This window comes from Prionailurus viverrinus, chromosome B1 (assembly GCF_022837055.1).
Source record: "Prionailurus viverrinus isolate Anna chromosome B1, UM_Priviv_1.0, whole genome shotgun sequence".
In the NCBI taxonomy this organism is placed as follows: Eukaryota; Metazoa; Chordata; class Mammalia; order Carnivora; family Felidae; genus Prionailurus; species Prionailurus viverrinus.
Genome location: NC_062564.1, coordinates 123354792 through 123360791, shown reverse-complemented (window position 1 = coordinate 123360791; position 6000 = coordinate 123354792).

The window sequence follows — 6000 nt, the reverse complement described above, 5'->3', positions numbered from 1 at the left end:
TGCCCCTCCCCTCCTCACACTCTGTCTCTCTCTCTCTCAAGAATAAATAAACATTATGGGGCGCCTGGGTGGCTCAGCTGATTGAGCATCCGACTTCCACTCAGGTCATGATCTCACACTCCATGAGTTTGAGTCCCGCGTCGGGCTCTGTGCTGACAGCTCAGAGCTTGGATGGATCCTGCTTCAGATTCTGTGTCTCCCTCTCCCCCTCTCTGCCCCTCTCCTGCTCATGCTCTATCTTTCACTGTCTCTCAAAAATAAATAATCATTAAAACAAATTTTTTTAGGTGTAAATGAGAACAACTTAAGTCTCCACTATGTTCATTTGATGTAATGAATATTTCGAAAAACACAAGAGAAACTATTGAAAACCATTGTGAATGATAAGAGAATTCAGTAAGGGGACAAGAGTCCAAAGAACTGTCTGTACCCCCGGTTGCGTTCAAGAAGCTTTGAACAGAGGTCTGACCCAGTGTGTTTATAGGCAGTGGCAGGAGAAAAATAGAGCTGCTTCTCGATTATATCCTACTGAGGTCATCTTTCAAGAAACAAATTACACAAACACATACAATAATTTTAGCTGTAGAGCGCCTAAGTATTACATGTATAACTCTCAAATGTGTGCCCATGCACTTATAAACGCTGATGACTGTGAGAGGTAGTTTTTGCTGATTTTCAAACTACAATTAGCAGGAGGGAAATAAGGGAGCACGTGGTGACTGAAGCAGTTTGTCAGCCTGAACTTCCTCATTCTTTACCTCAATTCCTGTAGCTCCTCATACCCTTCAGATGATCTTCTCTGAGACTAACCAGGCAGGTCTTCACTTTTCCTATCTTGCCCCCTGAGTCCCTGTTGAGTCACTCTCCCATTCTTGGCAAGCCCTTACTTGCGAGAGTTCCTGCTAAGTTATCGGGTTCCTACCCCGGAGTGTATGTTCAAACCTAGAAGCCTAACTGGGTCTCTTCCTGAAGCCTTCACTTACAAGATTGCATGTTGGCAACTTTCAACTATCCATGGTCACAGGTCTCAGGAACAGGGGGATCTCGATGCTGAACCACAAACGAGAGTCTGCCTATGAGACTGACCCTCCCTTACCAGATCAACTGATAGACTTAATCAAGATGTGCTGCATTTGCTCATTCTGTGCACATTCTCTGAAGAAGACGTCAGTGATAAGGAAGACGGATACACATGGTGAAGGGAATAAAGAGAGGGAAAGTGTCCAACAAGTGAAACACAAATCTCCAGAGCAGCTTGAACTCTCTATAATCTCACCTGGCACTTTAGGGTCCACCTCCAGACTCCAAGCCCTTGCAGAAATGTTTTAGAAACACTTGACCTTCATGCCACGTCCAAAAAATAATCCTGAGGCTAAAATGTGTTAAAACGTAGAAAGGTATTGGGGTGTTCGTTCCTGCAGTCTTCCTAGATGTCAGATTGCTGAGTGCACTGGCCACTAAAAGAGCCTCCGGGTCCCCACCCCAGGGTATGGGTGCAGACACTGTGAAGGAGGAGGAGTGTTTAAATGGCTTTTCAAGCACATGCAGAGAAGAATTTATTAATCTAGGTAAAGGCCGCAAGTTGCCAGAAGGAAACATGCAGATGGTTGCAGTAATCTGCACACCTTCTCTGAAGGGAACTACAGGGATCAGACCCTCCAATATCAGCAGATAAAGGTGGGGCTTGTGAGAAACTCTCATTCTTAGCTCGGTGAAATCCACGCTGAAGCAAGGGCCATGTTTATGCATAATAAATTGCAACCTGGGCCTATAGAGAGCAGAGTTTTAAATAGTTAGAAAGAGAAAAAATATGAGAAAGTCATCCCCAGCATTCACCCTTCTAAGAGGCTATTAAAATATCACATCCTGGAATCTCCAGAGCATGAATTTTCCATCATGGCTTTACAGCACTTTACCATCTTTCCATCTCTCCCACGAGATATTAAGTAATTCACAAAACAGATTTACAATTATTTTTATTTCTTATGAATATATAGCATATCACATTTGGTGAGTCAGAGAGGAAATTTGACATAAAATAAAAATAGGATCTTGTGAACTAAAAAAAAAAAGTTGAAAAGCATGGCTCTGTAGATAACTCTGGCTTATTAAACGGATGTAGAGCAGAAAAACGCATCAATGTCCTTTTTGAAAGTCAGAGATGTTTTCATTCTTTGGGGTTTTAACAGTGATTCATGTTGAATTTCAAAAGCTCATGTCTCAGACCACGATTCAGTTAGATTCAGCCTCTTCTATGTGCTTGGCACTGGGCTAGGCACTGGTGATACAGAGAGTAATAACACACATCTGCCCAGAGAAAGGACTGGAAGATGATATTTTTGCTATTTTGCTAGCAGAAAGAAACATTGCACCACGTCAGTTCAGTAAACATTCTGGAGAGCTCATGTTAAGGTCTTGGGCAAAGCCCTGACAACCCCCCATTATTGGTTATTGGCTCAATAATGCTGAGCAGCAAAGGGCTTTTTAAAGCCATATTACATTATTGACTTTGTAATTCATAATGTGCATCCAGACACAGCAGATTTACTTCCCTAATTATGTTTCGTTTATGCTAATATTAAAATTAGCCTGTATTCCCTGACTACCTTCAGAGGAAGAAGGGGCTTTAGAAGCATGCTAGGCAGCAAGATAAAAAAGGAGTCAAGATACCTAAGCCAACAAGGCTTCTCTGTCCCACCCTCTATTTCTTCCTCTCCAGGACCTTTTTTCTTTCATTCTTTTTTTTTCTTTTTCCTATAAATTATATGTGGCTCCTTAGGAATATGGAAAAGTTTTGTTGCAATCTTTAGAAAATCACGGAGGAGGAAAAAAAAAACACTTTTTAACTTATTGAGCCCCTCCCTACAAAGGGCTAGATATTATACTGTTACATAAGTTATCTCTTTTAATCCTCCTGAAAGAGGACTTTCAACGACCTCCATATAGACCTCAAACTTTCTAATTGATTACGATCTCCTTTCCAGCTTATCTCTGAACTCAGGCAAAAGACCCTTCAGGCAAAGCATCCCCTGATAGGAAAGGAAACTACCCCTCAAACAATAAGGACAGCCCTGAGTCAGCAAGCCCCTACCCGTGATTGACTGCAAGAAAGTGATTGACTTGACCCTCACTGCCCACCTATGCATACCCGCCAAGCTTTGCCCCACTTTTTCCCTAACATAAACCCTGCAGAATTTTTGGCACTTTGGAGACAGTCTTTGAGACACTAGTCAGCTACCTTCCTGGTGTGGGCCTCACTGAACTAAATTCCTTTCTTGTTTCACCTCCACTCATTTCACTGCCTTTGGATTGGTCAGCAGCGAGCGGCTGAACCTGGTCTGTTTGGGACCCCCAAAGCCAGGCACTCTTATACCCTCACTCCCCAACTATACTCCCTGGAGCCCTGTGAAGTAAGCACTGTCAGTATTGTTTTAAAGATGACAACACTGAAGCACAAACGTATTTGCATAACGAATAAAAGACTGAACCAGAACATGAATACTGATCTATCAATGTTAAGACCTGTTTCTTTCAACCATCCAATAGACTCCAATCTTTAACATCCCAATTTACCAACAGCCCAAGAGAGGAATGTGCAAAGAACCACCAGTTTGCAGAAAAGGCTCTTAAGCATATTTTTCTAGGTGTTCATTTGTACTCACAAGAGAAATGCAAATTAAAACTTCACTTATCAACATATCAGAGCTGCAAAACATTCGACGTCACCCTGTGGCAGTGAGCTGTGGGGAAACAGGCTTGCTCGTGCACTGTGGGTGACAGTGCAGATGATGGGCACCGTTCCAAGGGCCCCTTGGCAATTCCCACCAAACGACTCTTCTTCCATTTTACCCTTCAGGTATACTTGCATTTGTGAAAAATAACGTATGCACAAGATTATTCACTGCAACTGGAATAGCAAAGGACTGAAACAGCCTGATTTTCATTAATAGGAGACTTACAAATTACGGTCATTCACACAAAGAATTCTATACAACCATTAAAAAAATGAGGATTGTTGTTGATGTAAGTTACTAAGTGAAAAGGAAGGTGCAGAACAAGTACCACGTGCTTCCATTTGTGTGAAGGGAGAAATATATGCAAGTCTTTGTATTTAACTAGACTATTAAGACATTATTAACCATGGATGCCTCCAAGAGGGAGCTGGTGGCAGGGAAGAAGGGCAGATTTGTGCCGTTCGCATTTTGAAACAAGTGTGTAACCTATTTTTTAAAGTAAAAATTACAAATTAAAAAGGATACAAATTAGTTGTCATCAAGAACACCATGTTTAACTCTGAATGATAGAAGCAAGGCGCTGGTGCTAAACCAGTTTAAACCCGAAAGTTGTGCAAGTTGATATAAAGTCACCAGCATTGAGCTTGCTCTCTGGCTGGTCACGTCTTGGGAACTACTTCCTTAAACTGCTGTTAAGGCTATGAGTTGGATGCTTTACTTTCTTTCTTTCTTGAAATAATAAAGTTATAACAAGGATGACAACAATTTATGGAAGGGCTGCTCTCTGTAAAACTCAGAATTGAGAGCTGTGGTTCTATCGTTTCATTTAATCTTCCTGATAACCCTATACGGCAGGACTATCAGCCCCATTTTCTTTTTTAATTTTTGTTTTTGAGAGAGAGAGAGAGAGAGAGAGAGAGAGAGCATGTGTGTGTACACACCAGTAGGGAAGGGTCCGGGAGAGAGGGAGAGAAAGAGAGATTCTGAAATATTAATTTTTTTAAGTTTATTTATTTATTTTGAGAGAGACAGAGAGAGACTGCCAGCAGGGGAGGGGCAGAGAGAGAGAGACAAAGGATCGGAAAAGGGCTCTGCACTGATAGCACAGAGCCCATTGTGGGATTTGAACTCAGAAACAAGATGGTGCAAGATGGTGACCTGAGCTGAAGTCAGACACTTAATGGACTGAGCCACCCAGGTGCCCCAGAGACAGAGAGAATCTTAAGCAGGCTCTATGCCACAACCCTGGGATCATGACCTGAGCCGAAATCAAGAGTTGGACACTCAACCAACTGAGCTACCCAGGCACCCCAGCACCATTTTAAAGGGGAGAAAATACAGACTTGGATAAATGAGTACTGTCTCTTTTAATTGATTTCTAGATAGTATGAAGCAACTGTTTCCCAATACGTATGACTTTGAGAGGCAAAAGAATTTTCTTTGAAAGGCCTTTTAGGATCCACCATGCCACACAGAAATAAAGATTATGCCACCGAATTTGTTGCCCAGAAATTATTCGAAAGGACTCTTCTCACATTCAAGTGCTACTCAGTAAAAATAGTCTGTGGATTATACAAGAGATTCTAATGTTTTAAAGCAGGAAAAATCCCATAAAACTCCAGCAGCCAGAGACTCCGTTCACAGTCCCGGTGATTCCCCAGCTGCCGTGTACTCTTTTAACACAAAAAGCAAGTGCTCCTCTTTTAACACAAAAAGCACCAGATTCTGCTCTCACCACACGATGATAAAAATCTCCCTGCATATCCCCTTCCCCATCCCTTGCACTAGCCTCGAGCATCTCCTAGCAAGTTATGGAGTTCAGGATAAAAGTCTGACATGTTAAAAGGTACTTCAGAAACTTTCCACCACAATATCCTTGATAGTTTGTTATTGAAGTAAAGACAACAGAATCCATCATTCAGCCTTGGGCTTGTCCCCCGTCACTGCAGAGGAGGCTTGAACTGAAGTTACCACGCTGGCGAGAAGCACTTACAAATCGGTTCTCCAATTCCCTGTTGCCCCGGCTGCTACCTCAGTCAGCCCACGCTCTCCAGCCTCCTCGCTCTTAGCCATGAATTGCATCACACCTCACTACAGGCTCCCAGGAGAAGGGCTGCTGTGTTCACATTCAAAGGCAAAGGAGACTGCAAAGAGACGTCCCATCAAGTTGCCATTTGGGCTCTCGGTGGGTTTCCAGTGTACTATGAGGATTGCGTTCCAATTCAAACTTCCTGAGGATAAAAACTCCTAGCTGCTATTGGTGCCA